Source organism: Dasypus novemcinctus, chromosome X (assembly GCF_030445035.2).
Source record: "Dasypus novemcinctus isolate mDasNov1 chromosome X, mDasNov1.1.hap2, whole genome shotgun sequence".
Classification (NCBI taxonomy): domain Eukaryota; kingdom Metazoa; phylum Chordata; class Mammalia; order Cingulata; family Dasypodidae; genus Dasypus; species Dasypus novemcinctus.
In genome coordinates this window covers 97246171-97270731 of record NC_080704.1, presented here as the reverse complement: position 1 = coordinate 97270731, position 24561 = coordinate 97246171, and positions in this window count along the sequence as shown.

The window sequence follows — 24561 nt, the reverse complement described above, 5'->3', positions numbered from 1 at the left end:
CATGATATGAAGGTACTACCCAAAAGTGGACAGCTGCAACACTGTTGCCCCTTTCTGGGACATCCCTGGAGGACAGTGGTGAGGGAAAATTTTCCCAGTGAGCAGAACTTTAAGCAGTGCACGTGGACGTGAATCTCTTTGCAATTTGAAATAGAGTTTCATTCACTCGACCTGGAACACTTCTGTTTATACAGATCCAGAAGAAATTTAGTACACTGTCCATCTATTTCATGGCTATTTTCCACATGATGTATTAGCCAACTCCATAACTATATTACTCAGACTATTTAGAGTCTTTTTTTGAATCTGTCTTTCAATACAGTAGTCATGTCCACCTTGACTTTGGCTATTAACTGCAGATAATTGACTTTTACCAGACTGACAGTCAATCATCCCCATAATGTTTAAGGATTCTAATTTCATTACAGCCATCCCTAAAGTAATATCTGGTCTACAGAGAAAAGCAACCACAGAGCTCTTCAGGGAAGTAGGACTTAATCTTACAAATGTATTCCTCACAGGCCTGGTTAAAGGTGTGTCCTCTGGACATTACTGGAATGTGTGGTAAATCCATTCTACCGTTACAATCTCCCTAAGCCTTTGAATTCCTTCTACTATGTACCTGGGCAAATTGAGCATCTCAACCTAAGACATGTCAGGCCATCTTTTGGGCAATGTTTCAATCAGCCGTCCAAACAAACTATTAGAGCCCATTTTAACCCCTTATGCTAGAGCATTGAATCCAGAATTTCTGCTTTGTGGAACCATATAACTAAAGTCAGCCTAATCAAACTTAATACTCCTTCAACAAATATCCCATAACCTTATTATACACTCCCATACCTGTTACCCTGATTTCTACCTATATAAGTTGGAATACTCATGCAGTTCTTTCTAAGTATAACTTACTCCCATATGGGTCACACATTGTATTTCACCTTTGGGAGCTTGTTATGATTTTAGAATAGTAATACATCTGGAAGACAAGAGAGGTTGACCGGGTAGGTAAGGAGAAGGAATGAAATGCCTTGCAAGCTACTGACATCAGCACATTTTATTGCATTTTCTTCTGGTGAGACAAGATTAATCTCTTCAGGCAGGGGTTGGAAGGCAGTCTTCTCAGGGAAGACTGGAGGCTAGGCAGTGCATACTGGAGTTTGGCTGGTATGTGCCTCAGGGCTTTGAGGAAGTCCAGGCTCCCTGGGGCAGGCCAGAGGCTGGACAGGGCAGGCTTCAGTTTGGTTGGTACCCACCTTAGGGCTGGAAGTTGTTTCAGACTCCCTGGAGCAGGCTGGAGGCTGGATGATGCAAGGTTGACAAGGTATCGTCTGGACAGGACAGGCCATGGCAGGATTACCTGGTAAACTCTCAGGAGAATTCAGGGTTCCATTGTCCCTTCAATATAATAATCATCCCATATGTTTCCATCCCAATTCTCTGGATTCCTCACTTTTCCAATCAGTGCCTTCACTTTAACAGCAGAAACCCTGCTGGGTTGAGATTTTAACTTCCTTTACAATTCTGCTACTCATACAATGAAAGTGTAAGTAAGGTACTCAGATACTTCGAGCCTATGGCATAGGAGACAAGATTTTCTTTCACAGCACACACAGAAAATTTGCATCTTCTGCTCGGTCTTTAAGTTTCAAATTTGAAGCCTTTAACTCATCTCTTTCTTTTCTCTTTCTTTCTTTCTTTATTTTTTTCAATATTATATTAAAAAATTATGAGGTCCCCTTATAGCCACCCCCCCTCAAGCCACTCCTCCCACATCAACAAACTCTTTCGTCATCATGGCACATTCACTGAACTTGGTGGATACATATTGGAGCACTGCTGCACCACATGGATAGTAGTTTACATTGTAGATTACACTCTTCCCCAATTCATCCAATGGTCCATGAGAGGATATACAATGTCAGGATTTCTCCCTGCAGCATCACCCAGGACAATGTCAAGTCCTGAAAATGCCCGCACATCATATCTCTTCCTGCCTCTCCCTACCCTCAACAGCTACAATGGCCACTTTCTGCACATTCACGCTACATTTTCTTCCAATACTAATCACAATAGTACCAGAATAGAATATCAGTAAGTCCACTCTAATCTATACTCTATTCCTCCATCCTATGCACCCTGGTATGGTTATGTCCACTCCACCTCTATATTGAGAGGGGGCTTAGATTCCACATGGATGATGGATGCAATTCTCCTGCTTGCAGTTGTAGGCACTCTTGGCTCTCTGGTGTGGTGGTTGACCTTCTTCAACTCCCTCTTAGCTGGCTGGAGTAAGTTGCTTAAAACAGAGGGTAGGAGTTGCAGGCCTGTTGAGGCTCAGAGCCTGGCTATCACATATACAATCCAGAAATTCAGGTCCATGGACACCAAACCACAGTGCCAACAACAAGTCCAGTAAAAGTAACAGGAGAGGCTTTTGAACAAAGATCACATCTGAGTTCAACTCCATCACACTCAGGAGCACAAACTCCAAATTAGGGCCAACTGACATGTCACTGAACTCCATTTGCCATGACCATAGAACATGTGGGTCTCTGTAGCCCTCAGAAGAACCAATACCTGGACTTGTATCTACTTTGGCTATCTCTGGGACCCTGCTGAGGCATGCATAAGATTGACCCCTCTGATGACCTCCTGACTCTTCTATGGAGACTCATAGCCAAACAAAATCATTTGTCCTTTCCATTTCCCCCTTTTTTTCAAGGTCCAAAAGCATTTTTGACACCTGCTATTATATGTAGGTTGACATATTCTGCTGGTCTCAGTTGACCCTTTTATTCAAGGTCCTTTTCGAGTTACATCATCAGCTGGTACTTGATAGTAATCCCTCAGCACCAGGGAGCCTCAACTCCAGGAGTCATGTCCCATGGTAATGCATTTACATGCCGAGTTTGGCTTCCAGACTGGCCACATTTGAGCAACATGGAGGCTCTCAGGATGTAATTCTTAGGCACCCTGCAGCTCTAGGCCTAGTTCTTATTTCAGGGACACAGGCTTACAGGCATAGTCATTAGTATCGTGGGCTCATCGTTGGACAATCCATCTTGATTAGTCCTAACCATTGCACTTAGGGGATTTTTGATCTTCCTTTGGGGAATGGCATAGAGCTCCCCTGGCTAGGAACTCAGCACTCCCTCAGTTATCATTTTTAACCATAACACTATGAAAATATCCAAACATCTATATGTACCTTGTATACATGCCCTGGAGAACTCCATTCCAATCATGTGCCCCCTATCAATAACATCCAACACCAGAATTCCTCCCCTGCCATAGCTGCACCTCTCTGTGATCCAAAACTTCTTTGAAAATGAAACCTAATATATTGCTAAGTTCCATTAATAGTAAATGGAATATAGTGATGGGTTTAAAGGAAAGATATAGAATATACACTAATTAGGAAAGTGAAAGTAAAAAAAATTGGGGTATCAAAAACTTAAAAAATGAAAAAGCTTTGTTTTGATGTTTTGCCTTTTATCACTGCTATAAGTGTTGCTCTGTATGTACTGTAGCAAGGCAATTTCTTCCATTTCTTTATCGGTCTCTACATCCTTTCTTTTCTTCTTTTCTTTCTAATTATTAAGTTTGTCTTCAAAAATGTTTTAGATCACAGTAATTCCTATATACAATATATGGTACTCTTACATATCCAACATTAAACACTTTGTCTCTTCCACAGCAATGATCTTTTTACATGTTCATATTATATTTGCTGCAACATATGCACAAATATTGAGAAAATATCTTTCAAACATGGTTACACTTGGGTTTACATTATGTTTTACATTTTAGCTTATAGGCTTTTATAAATTTTTGGTGTACTTTAACATGTCCTATATCCATCTTTGCATAATCTTGTGGAACACTTCCATTTCCCCACAGTTACACTGATTCCGTCTATTCAATACATTTTTCCCCGTCTCCTTAGGGCCCTGAGTGACAATCAATCTTCATTACTGGAAGGACCATATTCAGAGTTATTTGCAACAATGTTGAAGCTTGACATGCTCGACTGCCCTAACCCACTAGGAGTCACCAATTCTCTTAAGAGATATAATTCCATCTATTTGAGAACAGCAGTCCTCCCCAGAATGTGGGTATACCTTCACTCTCATTGTATGCATCTCCATCCAGGGATATAACCCTCTATGACAAAATGAGCACTCACACGCACCCTAGAAGTCTACTCTGTGTCAAATTCTCCCCATTAAGTGTCTTAAACAGGTAACCTTCCTTATTATATTTTTGAAAATGTTTTCTCAACATTATACATTTAACCACATACCTGACAATCTCCTATGTTCTAATGTTCCCCCCACCCTCTCCCTTTTTCTTGCGCCATCTCACCCATCCTGCCATCCCTATTCCCCTCAAGCCTGCAAAGCCCCACCCAAAGGTATCTCTGTGACCCATTTTAATCCCTCCCCTGTACAAATAGTTACCTCCAGCTTATCATAGATTTCACCCCTGTAAGTGTCAGCTCACAACCTTCCTCTAACTCCCAAATTCCTTTAAGCCTATCATTCAGTCTCTGGTTCTCTGAAACAGCTTGGTTTACATATTTCATATCAGTGAGGTCATGTAGTATTTGTCCTTCAATGCCTGGGTTGCTTCACTCAACATAAGGTTCTCAAGATTCATCTGAGCTATCACGTGTGTTTGTAGTGTATTCATTCTTAAAGCTGAGTAGTATTCCATTGTATGTATATACCACATTTTATTTATCCATTCATCTGTTGATGAGCATTTGGGTTGATTCCAACTTTTGGCAATAGTGAATAATGCTGCTATGAAAATTGGTGTGCATACATCAGTCTGTGACCTTGTTTTCAGTTTTACTGGATATATGCCCAGCAGTGGAATTGCTGGGTCATATGGCAAATCTACAGCTAGTTTTTTGAGAAATTGCCAAAATCTCCTCCAGAATGGCTGGATCCTTCTGCATTCCTACCAGCAATGGGTGAGTGTCTCCATTCCTCTACATCCTCTCCAGCACTTGCAGTCTTCTGATTTTTTCAGAGTTGCCAATATTATGGGAGTAAAATGGTATCTCATTGTAGTTTTGACTTGCATTTCCCTAATAGCTAATGATTTTTAGCATTTTTTCATGTGGTTTATAGCCATTTGTTTTTCTTCTTTGGAGAAGTGTCTGTTGAAATATTTTTTTTTCCATTTTTTAAATGGGTTGTTTGTCTTTTTATTTTCAAGATATAGGAGTTCTTTATATAAGCAGGATATAAGTCTCCTACCAGATATATAGTTACCAAATATTTTCTCCCATTGTGTAGGCTCTCTTTTCACTTTCTTGACAAACTCATTTGAGGTGCAGAAGGCTTTAAGATTGAGGAATCCCCTTTATCTATTTGTTCTTTGCTGTTCATGCTTTGGGTGTTAAGTTTATGAAGCCGTTTCTTATTACAAGGTTCTGTAGATGGTTCCCTACATTGCTTTCCAAAGTCTTTATGGTCCTGGCTTTTATATTTAGATCTTTGATCCATCTTGACTTGATTTTTGTATAAGGTGTGAGTTGGTAATCCTCTTTCATTCTTTTACATATGGCTATCCAGTTCTCCAGGCACCATTTGTTGAAGAGGTGATTCTCTCCCAATTGAGTGCATTTGGTATCCTTGTTGAATATTATATGATTGTATGTATGAGGACCTATATCAGGATTCTCATTTCATTTCCAGTGGTCAATGTGTTTATCCTTGTGACAATACCATGCTCTTTTCCCTACGATAGCTTTATAGTAGGTTTTGAAGTCAGGTAGTGTGATTCCTCCAATTTCTTTTTCAATATGTCATTGGCTCTTCAGGGGCTCTTTCCTTTCCAAATGAATTTCATAGCTAGTTTTTCTAATTCAATAAAGAATGCTGTGTTGATTTTTATTGGGATTGCATTAAACGTGTAGATCAGTTTTGGTAGGATAGACATTTTATAATATTTAATCTTCCTATCCATGAACAGGGAATATTCTTCCATTTATTTAAGTCTTCTTTGATTTCCTTGAACAGTGTTGTGTAGTTTTCTGTGTTTAAGTTTTTTACATCTTTAGTAAAAATTTATTCCTAGGTATTTGATATTTTTACTATTGTAAATGGTATTTTTTTCTTGATTTCCTCCCGAGTTTGCTCATTATTTTTGTAAGGAAGTGCTACTGATTTGTGCACTTTGACCTTATAACCTGTGACTTTACTGAACTCTTTTATGTATTCTAGAAGCTTTCTTGTACACGTTTCAAGGATTCCTATGTATAGGATTAGGTCATCTGCAAATAATGAAATTTTGAATTCTTCCTTTACAATTTGGATGCCTTGTATGTATGGTTCTTCCCTCAGTGCTCGAGCAAGTATTTCTAAAATAATGTTAAATAGAAGTTGTGATAATGGGAACGCTTGTCTTGTTCTTGATCTTGGAGAGATTTTAGGATTTCACCATTGTAAATGATGTCAGCTGTGGGTTTTTCATATATACACTTTACCATGTTCAGAAAGTTTCCTTCTTTTCCTACATTTTGCAGTGTTTTTATTAAGAAAGGGTGCTGTATTTTGTCAAATGCTTTTCCTGCATTTATAAATATGATCATGTGATTTTTTCCTTAAATCTATTTATACAGTCTATTATGTTAATTGATTTTCTTATGTTGAAACATCTTTGCATAGCAGGAATGAATCCCACATGGTCATGGAATATAATTTGTTTAATGTGTTGTTAAATAAGATTAGCAAATATTTGTTGAGGAGTTTCATGTCTAGGTTTATTAGAGAGAATGGCCTCTAATTTTCCCTTCTTCCAGTGTCTTTGTTTTGCTTTGGTACTAGGGTAATGTTGGCATCATAGAGCTAGATAGGGAATTTTTTTGGAAGAATTTACTCAAGACTGGTGTTAGTTCTTTCTGGAATCTTTGGTAAAATTCACCTGTGAAGCTGTCTGGCCCAGGACTCTTCTTAGTTGGGAGGATTTTAATGACTGATTCTGTCTCTTTAATTGTGATGCATTTGTTTAGATAATGAGTCTCTTCTTTCATCAATGTAGGCTGCTTTTGTGTTTCTAGGAATTTGTCCATTTCTTCTAAATTCTCCTTCTTGATGGAATATAGTTTTTCAAAGTATCTTCTTATGATAGTCATTACTTCTGTGGGGTCAGTGGTAATATCTCCTTTCTCATTTCTTATTTTGTGTATTTACTTCTCCTCATTTTTTTTTTCTTTGTTAGTCTAGCTAAGGGTTTGGCAATTTTATTGATCTTCTCAAAGAACCAGCTCTTGCTTTTGTTTATTTTGCCAACTGCTTTCTTATTTTCTATTTCATTTAGTTCTTCTCTGATCTTTATTATTTCTTTCTTTCTCCCTCCTTTGGGGTTATTTTGTTCTTTTTAAAGTAATTCCTCCAAGTGTGCAGTTATTTCTTTAAATTTAGTTCTTACCTCTTTTTTGATGTATGACTTTATGGCTATAAATTTCCCTTTCAGTACTGCTCTTGCTGCATCCCATAAGTTTTGATATGTTTTGTTAACATTTTCATTATTTCAAAGTAGTTATTTCTTTTGAAATTTCTTCCTCGATCCACTGTTTTTCTTGTATGTGTTGCTTAATTTCCATATCTTGGTGTGAAATCTGGGCCCTTGGACCTTGCAGATTTCCAGTTTCAATCCACTGTGGTCAGAGAAATTATTTTGTATGATTTTGATCTTTCTGAGTTCATTGAGTCTTTCTTTGTGGCCTATCTTGTGGCCTACCTTGGAGAAAGATCCATGTGCACTTGAGAAGAATGTATATCCTGCTATATTTGGATGTAATGTTCTGTATATTTCTATTTGATCCAGCTCCTCTAATATACTGTTCAAAGTTTTTGTTTCTTTATTCATTCTCTTTTGAGATATTCTGTCCAAAGTTAATAGTGATGTATTAAGATCACCCACTATAATTGTAGAGGCATCTATTCTTTCACTTAGTTTTTCCAGTTTTTGCTTCACATATTTGGGGGCATCCTTGTTAGGAGCATAAATGTTTATGATTGTTCATTCTTGAAAAATTGTCCCTTTCACTAATATGTAGTGTCCATCTTTGTCTGTCACAATTGTTATTCATTTAAAGTCTATTTTGTCTGATATTACTATAGCTATTCCTGCCCTTTTTTGGTTATTGTTTGCTTTTTACATTGTTTTCCAGTCATTTACTTTCAACATCCTTGAATCCCTGTGTTTAAGAGATGTGTTTCTTGTAGACAGCCTATAGATGTGTCCTATTTCCTTATCCAATCTTCCATTCTGAGTCTTTTGATGGGGGAGTTTAATCCATTGACATTCAGTGATATTTCTTTCAAGGAATTATTTTTATTAACCATATTTTCTTTTGGTTTGTCTTTGTCATATTTTGTTTGATTTTTTTCCTCTTTCTGTCTTTTTAGTTGCTCTTACACTCTCCTCCAACTCTGCCTCTCCTGTTTTTTTTCTTTCTTCCTGCAGAACTCCCATTAGTATTTCTTGAAGGGCAGGATTCTTGTTGGCATACTCTCTTAGTTTCTGTTTATCTGTGAATATTTTGAACTCTCCATCATTTTTGAATGCTAGCTTAGCTGGATATAGTATTTTTGGTTGGAATTTTTTTTCTTTTAGTACCTTGACCATTCATACCACTGCCTTCTTACCTCCATGGTTTCAAATGAGAAATCAGCACTTAATCTTTTGGATCCTACATTGTATGTGATGGTTCTTTTTTCTCTTGCTGTTTTTAGAATTTTCTCTTTGTTTTGAGCATTGGATAATTTGAAAAGTATATGTTTTGGCATAGGTCTGTTGGGACTTATGCTCTTTGCAGTGTATTGTGCTTCCTGAACATGTAGATCCATCTCCCTCTGTAGATTTGAAAAGTTTTCAGCCATTATTTTCTCCAACACCCCTTCTGTGCCTTTCCCTTCTCTTCTCCTCTGGGATGCTTATAATGCATATGCTTGTGTATTTTGCATTTCCATTCAGGTCCCTAAGTCCTTGCTGGATTTTTTTCTGTCTTTTTATTGATCAATTCTACTATCTGTTTAATTTCAGATGTACTCTTGTCCACATCACTAATTCTCTCCTCTGCCTTTTCTAATGTGCTGTTATTTGCTGAGAGTGTATTTTTGATTTCATGAACTGTGCTCTTCATCACCCTCATAGCCATTATATTTCTGTGTATGACTGCAATTTCTCCTGCATTCTCTACAAGTGTTTTCTTCATATTCTTAATTTCTTCCTTCACTTCATCAAATTGATTGCTAATATATGTTTTGGGAGCTTTAATTACTTGTTCAATATTCTGCTCCTCTTCCTGGTTTTTAGTTTGATCATTGGATTTGGCCATGTTTTTCTGATTATTGGTTTGGTTTGTAGTTTTTGTTGCTGTCTAGTCATAATTATATCTTGAAGTGTTTAATCAATTCCGTAGCTTCTTTGACTAGTCTTGGAGTTTAGTTGTTTCTGCATATGTGTTATATTTCTCTTTGTCACTTTGTTCTTATTCTATTTTCTTTTTGCTGTCTAAGTTCACTTGAAGGAAAATATTAGGCCAGGGAAAGCAAAATGAGTAAGAAACGAAAATGTATAATTGTAGTTTTGATAGTATATGTTAACAGAGGAACCATGTGAGATGTAGAAGAATGTATATTAGACTCATGCAAGCTGTGAAAGTTATAACAGTAAGTAATGTAGAGTATCTATAATGAGACAGTCATCAGAATATGAGTGGGATATAGTATGAATTAAAAGACCAGTGTCTTCAGGAGAGAGGGAAAGAGAAAAGAAAGACAATAATGTAAAGATTGATAAAAGACAGAAAACAGAACAAAGGTATTAAAATTAAAAGTCAGAAAATTTGTGGGCCAAACAGAGTGCTGGAATGTAAGAGAAACAATAAATGATGGAGGATAAAAAGATTTAGAGGAAAGGGGATAGTGTGGGTGACCAAAATCAATACACAAAGAAAAGAGCAAATGCAGGATGAAGAAACACAGCAAATGTGAAGTGCTCCCTGCAGCACCTAATATAAAAAAAATAAATTAAAAAAGAATAGAAAGGAAGAAAAAGAAAAAAATGGGGGTACAAAAAATGAAATGAAAATAAAAAGGGCCTTTGGCGGGTAAAACCAGAAGATAAACCAACGACAACACAACAAAAAACAAAGTTTCAACCTAGGAATCCCCTTTGCAGTTAAATAAAACACTTATGAATCTGATGTTCCCCCTTTCTCCCTTCCTCACTTCCTTATCTCCTGGGGCAGCAGGAAAGCTGCTTGAGGGGTTCAGTAGGAGATTCAAGTGGGATCTTGGTGAACCAACTCAATATAGAGGACAATCTCTCTTTATTTCCAGGGAGAGAGCACATACACCTCACCAGGAAACCCAAATATGTGATTGGAAGCTTGGAAAGCATGTACTACGGTCCCTCTCCCTTAGTTGTGCTAGTGATATTGATATTCTGACTCTTCCTTCTCCCAAACGGAGTTTTCTATCACAGGGTGTTTAGGTAAATTGGGCTTTCTCACCAGATTCACCTCTCCTTTCTTTCCAGGCTCTCCCCAAGCCAGCTGGTATGCTCCTCCAAGCTGAAAAAAAAAATGTGGATGGGACCAGAAATTGAACCCACTCACCTAGCCCTTCTGCGTCTCCCACCAAATCTTTCACACTCACAGAATCAGTGTAAAATTGGAGGCCTAGGGCAAACACGGGCCTCAGAAAGTCCTGGATTCAGGAATGGGAAGCCCAGGATATTGCAGATTCAAGCTATAAGGGTCTGTGGAGCATGGGCTATGGGTGTTTAGGGGCAATGGACCCCAGAACCATGCATCCCAGAAACATGGGGCTTGGGAATGTCACCACATAACCAATCATTTTCAGGTAACACCATGGCCACCAGCCCTAGGGGGAAAGGTCCTGCCCAAAACTTCTGACCTCTGTGACAGAAACCCAAAATTCTACCTCTAGCAAGCACCACTTCTGTCACTTTCTCCCCAAATAGACGTCCAGACACCTCCTGCCCTGCAAGCCCCTGAAACAACCTGCTCTGGCTGGATTTCAACCTCACCTTACTGCTTCTTTGAAGGAAAGATTATGAGGTGCACTCACTCAGACACCATCTTTCCACAAGCTCCCCCATCTCTTTCTTTTGTCACTGAATCCAGAGCATCTAGGATCCAGTCAAAGTCATTTTACCATTTTTTCTCCACAAAACTCTGTTTTGATGTTGAAAGCACTCTCACCCAGATCCTTGCTTCTTATAAGCATGGAAGTAGGGAATCCAGTGATGATATTTTGCATATCTCAGTTGCCAAAGCATGCCATGGACTGTTATCAACCTCTTCATTATTGGAAAGGGAGTCCTCACTACCCTTGAGTCCAGTTAGAGTAGAGAGACAATTGCAAAACTCCCAGAACCACCTCAGACAACCCATCTTTTAAAACTCTGTTCTTCAAGAACCACTCCTGCTACCATGCTTTATTAGTCAGGGTTTTCTAGGGAACAAAATCAACAAGAGATATCTGTCAATACTATGTAATTTTATGAGTCTCTCATGCAGCCATGGGGATGCACAGTCCAGGTTCTACAAGCAGCCTGCAACCAATGGCTGCAATGAAATTCCAATGAAGGTTCTTGAAGAGTTCTGGGAGATTTTGTCTCTCCATAGATGAGCTGGGAAATTCTCTCTCAATGTTGGAATCATTTCCCCTTGTAAGGCATTCAACTGATTGGATTAAGCATCACACTTGCTGTTGGCAATCTCCCTGATTTATGTAATTATAACAAGCTATCTAAGATTTATCACTGCAGTAAAGTCAATGGTAACTAAAGTCCATAAATGCCCTTGTATTACAGTTAGCCCAATGCAGCTTGATCAAACAATTGGGCACAATTACCTGGCTGAGTTGACACAAGCATCTAATCATCACAGTGGCATTTGGAAGGTCACTATGTTTCAGGCAAGTCTTGCATTCTTGCTTTTTTTTCCATCTTCTCTCATATTGTTCATTATCTCATGAATGCACAAACTGCTCATGAAGGGAACACTTGTCCTTTAAGAGTTCAGTGTTCCACTTCAGAATATTGTTTTTTTCTTAAAAGCAATTATAACATTTTTATTTTCTAAAGGCATTGAAAAAGAATGGACAATTCCACAATCAAGTAAACTTTCATTATATCTATACTTGTGTACCTGTAACATTTCATATTTAAGATTTAATATATAATGTAAATTTATAGAATGTATTATATAATATAAATATAACATAGTATTTATAGACATATAATAGGTTATATACATGTTTTCGAGCTTTAATATTACAAAGGACAATTAATCTGCTAAAATCTAGAACACTATATTTAAGTGGATGAATATCATGTATAGGATAAGTCCCATTACATGGCTTTAAACCTTTCATGATATAGCTCTTATTTACTTTTTAAGGCTAGCCAATTTGGAACCTTCTACCTGCACTCCACATTGTTAAGTTGTTCATCACTCTTTTGCTGAAGGACCATTTCCATATCACAACTAAGCAGTACCCTACATAAGGGAGGGTGAGGTGGACATCCCCATAACTCAATAGAATGAGAAGGCTGTTGAGAAAAACCTCATTTCAGTCTCCATTGCAATAAGGAGACAAGTATGTGATGACCTTGTAACAGCTGCTTGCAGGACTGTACATTATCCCATGTTTCAGGAGAAATACAGTGTTCAGCCAAGGCTTAAGACAGCCTGCAGTTTTATTTTTCCTATAAGGCCTATGTGAATATATACAAGGTTATGATGGCACAGAATGGAATGGTCTGGAGCATACATAACCAGCTATACTCAATTACCTTAAGACCTATGAATTTTCTATTTTCACTTTCACTTCATGGACTTTGTACATGTCTCTGTTCACAGCTTTATTTCCTAATACTTCTCTTGGTGTTCTCTGTAACTGGCCCTGAGAAACCTAAATCCCATATCCTCAAAATGTTTCCTGGTCAAAATCAGCTAGTGAATCTATAAAAATAAATATTACAAGTAAATTGCTTTTTTAACATTTTTTCATTAAAAAGAAATTATTGAAGCATTTCATTTGTATATGAACATACATAAGTAGTAAGTACATAGTAAAAGTTGTGAGCTTACAAAATAAACATGCATAACATCATACAAGGATCCCATTCATTGTTGCACCACGACAAATACCTTTCATTGTTGTGAAATATTTGTTACAAACAATGAAAGGTCATCATCAAAGTATTACTCCTATCACCTATATCTCACATTTGTTGTATTTCCCCCCAACCAACTCTATTATTATTTTTTTGTTCAAAAACCATGCAATTTATCTAAAATGTGCAATCTCAGAGTTGTGCATTTATCACTTCAATCAATATTAGAGGCATTTTCATTGTTCAAAAAAATAAAACACATCAAAAACAAACCACCATCATACCCATATGTCAGTGCTACCAATTACAAATGCTACGATGTGCTTTCACCACTTCCATTCATTTCCAAATATTTCCAAACAAAATTTTACCAACTCTGCACAGATTACACCTCAGTTGTCCATTCTCTAACCACATTCTATTCTTTGCTGACTTATAGTCTAGCTATTAACTCCATGAGTTTACACAATATATTTAATTCATGGTCAACCACCACACCAAGGAACCAAGAGTGTTTACAACTGCAAACAACATAATTGCATTCATCACCCACGTGGGATCTAAGCCCCTTCTTGATTTAGAGGTGGAGTGGACATCACCATCCCAGGGTCCATGGGATGGAGGAATAAAATATGGATTTGAGTGGACTTATGGGTATTCTACTATAGAATTATTATGACTCTAGCAATGGGGAAAAATGTATCATTGATGTGGAGACAGTGGCCACGGTAGTTTTTGAGGGCAGGGAGAGTGAAGAAGAGATATGATATGGGGGCATTTTCAGGACTTGGATTTGTCCTAAATGATATTGCAGGGACAAATGATGGACATTATATACCCTGCCAAAACCCACTGAATGGAGTGGGGAAAAGTGTGAACTACAATCCTTGCAGTGTAGTAATGCTCCAAAATGTATTCACCAAATGCAATGAATGTGCCACAATAATGAAAGAGGTTATTGATGTGGGAGGAGTGGGGGTGAGGGTTATGGGGTATATAGGGACCTCATATTTTTAATGTAACATTTTTGTGATCTATGTATCTTTTTAAAAAGACAATTAAAATTTGCTTAAAAATTTTAAAAAAAAGAGTGCAGTCATAAACTATTTGTCCTATTGTGTCTGGCTTGCTTCATGAAAAATAATGTCCTCCAGGTTCACCCATGTTTTCATATGCCTCACAACTTCTTTTCTTTTTATGGTCAAATAATATTCCATCATGTGTATATACCACAGAGGTGGAAATGTCTTGTAACTTCGTAAATCTGTATCTAACTTCCTTAGGAACCACCAAAGCTACTCCCACTGTAGTTGTACCATTCTACATTCTCACTAGCAGTGAATAAGCATTCTTATGTCTCCACATCCCCTTTAACATGTGTAAATTTATGTTTTGTTAATAGGGGCTATTCTGTTAGGTGTGAAACGATATGTCATTGTAACTTTGATTTGCATTCCCCCAATAGCCAGTGATGTTGAGCATTTTTTCACGTGTTTTTCACTATCTGTATTTCTTCTTTAGAAAAATTTCTATTCAGGACTTTTACCCATTTTTAAACTGGGTCATTTGTTTTTAATTGCTGAGTTATAGGTTCTCTTTATAGATCATGGATATTAGACCCTTGTTAGAAGTGTGATTACCAAATATTTTCTCCGATTGAGTAGGTGGCCTTTGTTCCCTCTTCACAAAGTCTTTGAAGTGCAGAAGTGTTTAATTTTGTGGAGGTCCCATTTATCTATTTTTTCTTTTGTTGCTCAAGCTTTGAATACAAGATTTAAAAGATCCCCATCCATTACAAAGTCTTGTGGATGTTTCCCTACGTTAACTTCTAGGAGTTTTTTGGTCCTGCCTTTTATGTTTAGACATTTGATCCATTTTGAGTTGTTTCTTATCTAGGGTGTGATATAGGGGTCCTCTTTCATTCTTTTTATTATGGATATCCAGTTCTTCCAGCACCATTTATTGAAGAGTCTGTTCTGTCCCAGAAAATTGGACTTTGTAGGCTCATCAAAAATCAGTTGACCATAGAGGTGAAGGTCTATTTCTGATCTCTCAATTCAATTTCATTGATCAATGTGTCTATCATTATGCCAATACCATGCAGATTTGACCACTAGCGTTATAATACACTTCAAGGTCAGGAAGTGTTAGTCCTCTGATTTTGCTCTACCTTTTTGGGATAATTTTGATTACTCAGGACCCCTTTCCCTTCCAAATAAATTTGGTAATTGACTTTTTAATTCTGTAAACTAGGCTGCTGGAAATTTGGTTGCTATTGCATTGAATCTATAAATTAAGTTAGACATAATTTACATGTTCATGATGTTTAATCCTCCAATCCATGAACACTGAATGTCCTCCCATGTGTTTATGGCTCCTTTGATATCACTTAGTAGTGTTTTATACTTTTTTGAATACAGATCCTTTACCTTCCTAGTTAAATTAATTATTGAAATTTTATTCTTCTTGTTGATATTGTAAATGGATTTTTTTTCTTGATTTCCTCATTAGCTTGCTATTACTAGAATATAGAAATGTAACTTATTTAACATGTTGCTCCTGTGTCCTGTCACTATACTGAACTCATTTATTAGCTCAAGTAGTTTTGCTGTAGACATTTCAGGATTCTCTAAATATATGGTCATGTCATCTAAGAATAGTGAGAGTTTTACTTACATTTTTCCAATTTGAATGCCTTTAATTTAGTTTTGTTGCCTAATTAAATGTTAACACAAAGTTGAAAAGTGGAGGCAGTGGGAATCCTTGTCTTGTTCCTGATTTTAGAAGGAAAGATTTCAACCTCTCCCCATTGAATATGATGTTGTCTGTGGGATTTTCATTTATGCCCTTTATTTTGAGAAAATTTCCTTCCATGCCTATATTTATTTACTTCTTTTAATGTTACATTAAAAAAATATAAGAAGTTCCCCTATACTCCCCAACCCTCCTCACCCCATTCTTCCCACAACAGCCTCTTTCATCATTGTAATACATTAATTGCATTTGGTGAAAACAATTTGAAGCACTCCTGCACCACATGTATAATAGTTTTCATTGTAGTTTACACTCTCCTCCAGTACAATCGGGGGGTTATGGCAGGATATATGGTGTCCATCATCTGTCTCAAAAATTGTTTTTATCGGGAAACAGACTTGGCCCAGTGGTTAGGGCGTCCGTCTACCACATGGGAGGTCCGTGGTTCAAACCCCGGGCCTCCTTGACCCGTGTGCAGCTGGCCCATGCGCAGTGCTGATGTGCACAGGGAGTGCTGTGCCACGCAGGGGTGTACCCTGTGTGGGGGAGCCCCACGCGCAAGGAGTGCGCCCCATAAGGAGAGCCGCCCAGCGCGAAAGAAGGTGCAGCCTGCCCAGGAATGGTGCCGCACACACTTCCCGTGCTGCTGATGACGGCAGAAGCGGACAAAGAAACAAGACGCAGCAAATGGACACAGAGAACAGACAACCGGGGGGGGGGGGGGGGATTAAATAAATAAATATATCTTTTTAAAAAATTGGTTTTTATCAAGAAAGGATGCTGGATTTTGTCAAAAGTCCTTTCTGCATCATTTGAGGTGATCATGTGTTTTTCTCTTCAATTTGTAATTTTGGTGTATTACATTGATTTTCTTATATTGAAATGCCCTTGCATAAAAGAGTAAAACCCACTTGATTGTGATGTATAATTGTTTTTATATGCTATTCGATTTTATTTGCAAATGTTTTGTTGAGAATATTTGCATCTATAAAGAAATTGGTTGGTAATTTTCTTTTCTTTTAGTATCTTTATCTGGCTTTGATATTAGGGTGAGGGGGCTTCATAAAATGTGTGGGGTAATTTACCCACTTATTCATTAATTTGGAAAAGTTTAAACAGGACTGGTATTTATTCTTTAAAAAAATCAATTTTATTGGTACATAAAAATAAAGCAAGCAATTCATCCAAAGTGTACAATCAAAGGTTTCTGTTATAAGCACATAATTGTGCACTTGTCACTTCAATCATTATTAAAGCTTTTCATTATTTCAATAATAATAAACGAAAAACCACACAAACAAATAAGAAAATTATTCACGTCTCAATCTTTCTTTGTTTCTGCTGCTGTATATAGCTGCTATTTAGGTCTATTCTTTCACTATTTATTTATTTATTTAGATGTTTTATTGAGATATATTCATATACCATACAAACTTTCAAAAATGTTTAATCCATGGCTTTTATTATAATCACAATTTAGTGTATTCATGACAAAAAATTTAGAGCAGGGTTTCTTAACCAGAGTTCCATGGACCCCCAAGGATTGTGCAGAAATATTACAGAGGTTCTGTGAGTTTGAATTTAGGAGAAAACAAACAAGTTATTATCTTTATTTTCTCTGACTTCTAAATGAAATCTAGAGTTTCCTTCACTTATGAATTTATGCAATAAACGAATTACTGTAGTATTCATTTTGCCAGATTGGAAAATGTGTCTATAGAAAAAATAAGGTTAAGAACCCCTGTTTTAGAACCATTTCATTACTCCAAAAGTAAAAATTTCACACCCATTAGCATGCCTTCCCCAGTCCTACATAACCACAAATCTAATTTTACATTTATAAATTGAATTGTAATTATATTTTATATAAATGGAATAATACAATATATTACTCAATATATTTAATTCATAGCAGCACAATCATAAAGTATTTTTTCTTTTGTGTCTGGCTTGCTTCATTCACCATAATCTACTCCATGTTCATGCATCTTGCAATATGATTTAAAACTTCATTTCATCTTACAGATGCATAACTTCCATTGTATGAATACACCACAATTTGTTTATCCATTTATCAGTTGAGGGATAAATGGATTTTTCCAATTTTTGACTCTTGAAAATAAAGCTGCTATGAATATCAGTGTGCAGAGATCTATTAATGTCACTGCTCTGAGTTCTTCTGGGTATATATATAGCAATGGTATTGCCAGGTCCCATGGCTAGTCTATATTCAACTTCTTTAGCAACTGCCAAACAGTCTTCCACAGTGGCTATACAATTCTGCATTCAGATCAACAGTGAATAATTGTTCTTATATCTCCACATTCTCACCACCATTTGTAATTATCCATTATTTTTTTAAAGTGGACATTCTGATAGGGGTGAAATGATATCTAATTGTAATTTTGAATTTTACTTACCTAATCACTAGTGATATTTAATATTTTTTCATGTGTCTTTTTGCCATTTGTATTTCATTTTTTTAAAAAAAATGCCTATTCAGATCTTTTGCCCATTTTTTAATTGGGTCATTTGTCTTTTTATTGTTGAGCTTTAATAGCTCTTTATATATAATGGATCTTAAACCGTTATCAGACATGTGAGAGCCAAATAATTTCCCCTACTTATTTAGCTGCCTTTTCACCCTTTTAGCAAAGTCCTCTAAGGTACAAAAGTATTTAATTTTGAGGAGATTGCATTAATCTATTTTACTTTCTTTTGTTGCACACACTTTGGTTGTAAGGTCCAAGAAACTACCACCTACCTACTACAAGGTTCTTAAGATGTTTCTCTACATTTTCATCTAGTAGATTTATGGTCCTGACATTTATATTTAGTATGGAGTTTTATGCCTCTGATATGTTTTTCTTTTTATATTATTTTTATCCCCTCCCCAAGATGGCTTCCTCATCTGCTTGTAATCTCCTTGTCTTCTTTAGGATGCATCAGGAACTAAACCCAGGACCTCTCATGTCAGAAGTGATTCTCCAAACATTTGAGCTACTTGTGCATCCTGTGGTTGTACCATCTGTTGGTTGTGTGGTCTACTGGTTGCTGCATCTGCTCATTGCAGTATCTGCAGCATCTGTTGGATGTAGCATCTTGCTGGTTGTTGAGTCAGCTAACTGTGGCATATTACTTGTTGCATTGTCTGCTCATTGTGGCATTTTGCTCATTGTTGTGTCTGCACATTGTAGTGTATGCTCATTGTGGCATCTGCTCATCTTTATTAGGAGACACCGGGAATCAAACCTTGGATCTTCCATGTTGGAGGTAGGTGCTCAAATGCTAGACACATCCACTCCTCACTGTTTTTATTTTTGTTGCTTTTTTTGTATTTTTATTTCATTTTTAATATGTTTTTCCATGATTTCCTCCTTTATTTTTTTATTTTTATTTTTTGTTTTTATTTTTTTATGGTAGAGATCATATCAATTCATTTTAGAAAATGTACAAATTTGAGCAGTATAAAAAGCACCAGCATTGTTGCTTTGGAAAATGATCTTTAGTTCTTCAAAATGTTAACCATAGAATTACCAAATGATTCACCATTTCCACTCCTAGGCACACATCCAAGATAAATGAAAACATGTCCACACAGAAACGTGGACTTAAGTATTCAAAGCAGCATTATATATAAGAGTTAAAAAGTGGAAACAATCGAAATGGCCATCAATTCATGAATGATAAATAAAATGTGGCAAAGCCATAAAATGGGATATTATATGACAATAAGGAATGAAATACTGATACATGCTACACCATGGATAACTCTTTTTATTTTTTTGTCTTTATTTATTTTTTTAATATTACATTCAAAAACTATGAGGTCCCCATATAGCCCTCACCCCTCTCACCCCACTCCTCCCCCCATAACACCAATCTCTTCCATTATCATGAGACATTCATGGCATTTGGTGAATACATCTCTGAGCACCACTACACCTCATGATCAATGGTCCACACCATAGGCCACACTCTCCCATTTTCCACCCAGTGGGCCATGGGAGGACATACAGGGTCTGGTAACTGTCCCTGCAGCACCACCCAGGACAACTTCAAGTACCAAAAACGCCCCCACATCACATCTCTTCCTCCCATTCCCTACCCCCAGCAGCCACCATTGCCATTTTCTCCACACCAAAGCCACATTTTCTTCAGTTACTAATCACAATAGTTCATGAATAGAATATCAGTAAGTCCACTCTAATTCATACTCTATTCCTCCATCCAGTGGACTTTGCAATTGTTGTGTCCACTTCACTCCTATATCAAGAGGGGCCTTAGATTCCACATGGATGCTGAATACATTTCTCCTGCTTTCAGCTGTAGGCACTCTTGGCTCCCTGGTGTGGTGGCTGACATTCTTCAACTCCATTTTAGCTGAGTGGGGTAAGTCCAATAAATCAGAGTGTAGGAGCTGAAGTCTGTTGAGGCTCAGGGCCTGGCTATCACATGGTCAGTCCAGAGATTCAGGTCCCCTGGGTATATATTAAACCCCAGCATCAACTACAGTTCTGGTAAAATTACAGGAAAGGCTTGTGAACAGAGATCACATCTGACTCCAGCTCCATCACACAGAAACACAAACTCCAAAGTAGGGCCAACTGACATGGCACTGAACTCCATCTGCCATGACCATAGAACCTGTGGGACTTTGTAGCCCTCAAAAGAACCAATACCCGGGGTTGTATCTACTTTATCTGTCTCTGGGTCTCTGCTGAGTTGTGCATAAGGGCAACCCCTCTGATAACCTCCCAGCTCTTTTTGGAGACTCATAGCCATATAAACTCATTTGTCCTTTCCATTTCCCCCTTGATTCAGGTCAAAAAACATTTTTAACTCCTGGTATTATATGTAGACTGAGATATTCTGCTGATCCAAGTTGACCCTTTTATTCAAGGTTGTTTTCTAGTTGCATCATCAGCTGATACTTGGTAGTAATCCCTCGGTGCCAGGGAGGCTCAACCCCAGGAGTCATGTCCCATGCTGGGAGGAAGGCAACACATTTACATGCTGAGTTTGTCTTCGAGACTGGCCACATTTGAGTAACACAGAGGCTCTCAGGAGGCAACTCTTAGGCACCTTCAGCTCTGGGGCATGTTCTTATTTCAGGTGCACAGGCTCACAAGCATAGCCATTAGTATCAAGGGCTCATTGTTGGACCTTCCTTCTTTTTTGGTCTTTGTCATTGGATTTGGGGAATTGTTGCTGTTCCTTTATGGACTATGATAGAGCTCCCCTGGTGAGGAACTCAGCACTCCCTCAGTTGTTTTTAATTGTATCCACTATGAAAATATCCAAACATTTTTATGTACCCTGCATATATGCCCTGGAGAACTCCCTGCCAACCATGTGTCCCCTGTCAATAACATCCCACACCAATACTCCTCCCTTGCCACTGTTGAACATCTCTGTGATCCAAAACTTCCTGAAAAGTGAAGCCCAATATATTGCCAGGTCCCATTAATAGAAAAATGGAACATAGCGATGAGTTTAAAGGTTAGGTAAAGAATACATATTTATTTAGAAAAATTAAGGTAAAAATTGGTATCAAAAAATTTAAAAATATAAAAGCTTTGTTTCTGACGTTTTGCCTTCCATCACTGCAATAACTGTTGCCCTGTATGTAAATTGGCAGGGCAACTACTTCCGTCTTTTCCACAGTGTATATGTCTTATCTTTTTCTTTTTTTTTCTAATTATTGAGCTTATCTTCACAAAAGATTTGGATAACAATAACTCATATATACAATATACAGTATGCCCACATATCCAACATAAAACCTTTTCCCTTCCATAGCAATAATCTTTTTACATATTCATACAATATTTACTGAAACTGATGTACAGATATTGAAACAATAGCTTTCAAACAAGGTAACATTTGTGTATACATTGTGGTTTATATTTTAGACTATACAATTTTCTAAATTTTTAGTTATCTTATGTTTTACATTATGATGTACATTTTAGCCTATCAACCCCTATATATTTTTGTGTAATTCTACATGCCTTATATCCATCCTTGTGTACTGTTGTGGAACACTTCTTTTGCCCACACAGTTACATTGATTCCATCTATTCAATACCTCTTTCCCTCTCCCCTTAGGGCCCACAGTGACAGTCAATCTTCATTGCTTGAAGGGCCATGTCCAGAGATACTTGCAACAGTGTTGAGGGCTTGCCATGTTCACCTGCCCTAATGTACTGGGAGCCACCATTTCTCTTGAGAGATACAATTCCCTCTATTTGAGGTCATCAGTCCTCCCCAGAATGTGGGTATACCTTCACTCTCATTATATGGGTCTCTATCCAATGATATAAACCACTATGGCAAAATGAGCATTCACATATTCCCTAGGAGCCTGTCCTGCATCAGATTATCCCATTAAAGCATCTTAAACAGGAATCCTTCCTTATTACATTTTTGAAAAAGTTTTCTCAGCAATATACTCTCAACCAAATACCTGACAATCTCATATATTTGTATGATGCCCCACCCTTCCCACAATTTCTTGGGCAATATTACCCATCCTCCCATCTCTAGACCCCCTCAAGACTGCAAAGCCCTACAGAAAGGTAACCTTTTACCCCCATTTTATCCCTTCCTTTTACAAATACTTACCTCCAGCTCATCATAAATTTCATCCATGTATGTGTCAGCTTACATCCTTCATCTTCCCCCAATTTCCTTTAAGCCTATCATCCAGTCTCTAGCTCTCTGAGGCAGATTGGTTTACTTATTTCATATCATTGAGGTCATGTAGTATTTGTCCTTCAATGCCTAGGTTGCTTCACTCGACATAAGGTTCTCAAAATTCACCCATGTTATCACGTGTGTTTGTAGTGTATCTGTTCTCAAAGCTGAGTAGTATTCTAATGTATGTATATACCACACTTCACTCATCCATTCATCTGTCGATGGACATTTGGGTTGACTCAAACTTTTGGCAATAGTGAACAATGCTGCTATGAATATCGGAATGCATATTTCTGTTTGTGTCCTTGTTTTCAGTTCTACCAAGTTTACATCTAGCAGTGGAACCACTAGCTCACATGGCAAATCCGTGGCTAGTTTTTGGAGAAACCACCAGTGTCCTCCTGAATAGCTGGAAACTTCTGCATTCCCACCAGCACTGGATGAATGTTCCCATTCCTCCACATCCTCTCTAGCATATGTAGACTTCTGTTTTTTTAATAGCTGCCAATCTTATGGGAGTAAGATTGTATCTCATTGTAGTTTTGATTTGCATTTCCCTGATAGCTAGAGATTTGGAGCATTTTTTCTTGTGCTTTTTAGCCATTTGTATTTCTTCTTTGGAAAAGTGTCCATTTAAATCTTTTTCCCATTTTTTAAATGGGTTGTTTATCTTTTTATTTTCAAGATATAGGATTTCTTTATATATACAGGTTTTAAGACTCCTATCAGATACATGTTTACCAAATATTTTCTCCCATTGTGTAGGCTCACTTTCCACTTTCTTGACAAACTCGTTTGAGATGCAGAAGGCTTTAATTTTGAGGATTCATTTTTTCTTTTGCTTATCGTGTTTTTGGTGTGAAACTCATTGCGGTCACCCCTCGGGCTGAAGTGTGGTTTGCTGACCTGGCAGGGGAGCGGCCGTGGTAGGCCTAATTCCGCTGCCCCCATAATAGGGTGGCTGGTCAGACTCACCGCCACCCCTGAAGGAAGCTCGGCATGGGCGCAGAGTGCCCTCGGGTCTCCCCTTCTTGGCAGCCATGCTTCCGCGGCCGCCCCTCCTCCCAGATGGCGCCACCCGATGCCTTGTGGGGCGGCACCCTTCTTCTTCGTTCTCCCTAGGGCAGAAAATTCCAGTCTGCCCTTTTCCCCTCCCCCGACAGCAGCAACAGCCAGGTGTGGGCGGAAAAAATCCAGCCCGCCCTTTTCCCCTCCCCCGACAGCAGCAACAGCCAGGTGTGGGCGGAAAAATCCAGCCCGCCCTTTTCCCTTCCCCCGACAGCAGCAACAGCCAGGCGTGGGCGGGAAACTCAAGTCTGCCCTCCACCCCAGCAACAGCAGCCACCAATCCCTAAACCCTGCCCCTTCCCCCAGCAACAGCGACAGCCAATCCCTAACCACCACCCCTCCCCCATCCAGTACCGCCCACTGACCTTTTGCCAGCAACCAATCAGAACAGGGCATGGCTTCGACCAATCAGCCTTCCCCAGCCCCTATAAAACTGTTGCCTCTCCCTCAATAAAGTTGGACTTGCGTGTTTACCTTGTCTCCGCGGTAGTTCTTCTGCCGTGCGCCCTCCAGTCCTGAGAGCCCCCGACAAGGGCCTGGCCTCCCTTGTCCCCAGTTCGTCGCCTGCTTCTCCGGGCGACCCCTTCGTCGCCTGCTTCGCCGGGCGACCCCTTCGTCGCCGGCTTCTCCGGGCGACCCCTTCGTCGCCGGCTTCGCCGGGCGACCCCGTCAGCCGAACCGCGCAACCCCTTGTGAGACCGATCCCTCGTCTGCTGCCGGACCGACCCCTCGTCCCAAGCGGGACCGACCCCTTGTCCCAAGTGCGACCAACCCCTCGTCCAGAGCTGGACCGACCCCTCGTCCGCAGCCAGACCCCACCTCTACCGACCGAGCAAGCCGCCTCACTCATGAAGCCATTTCTTA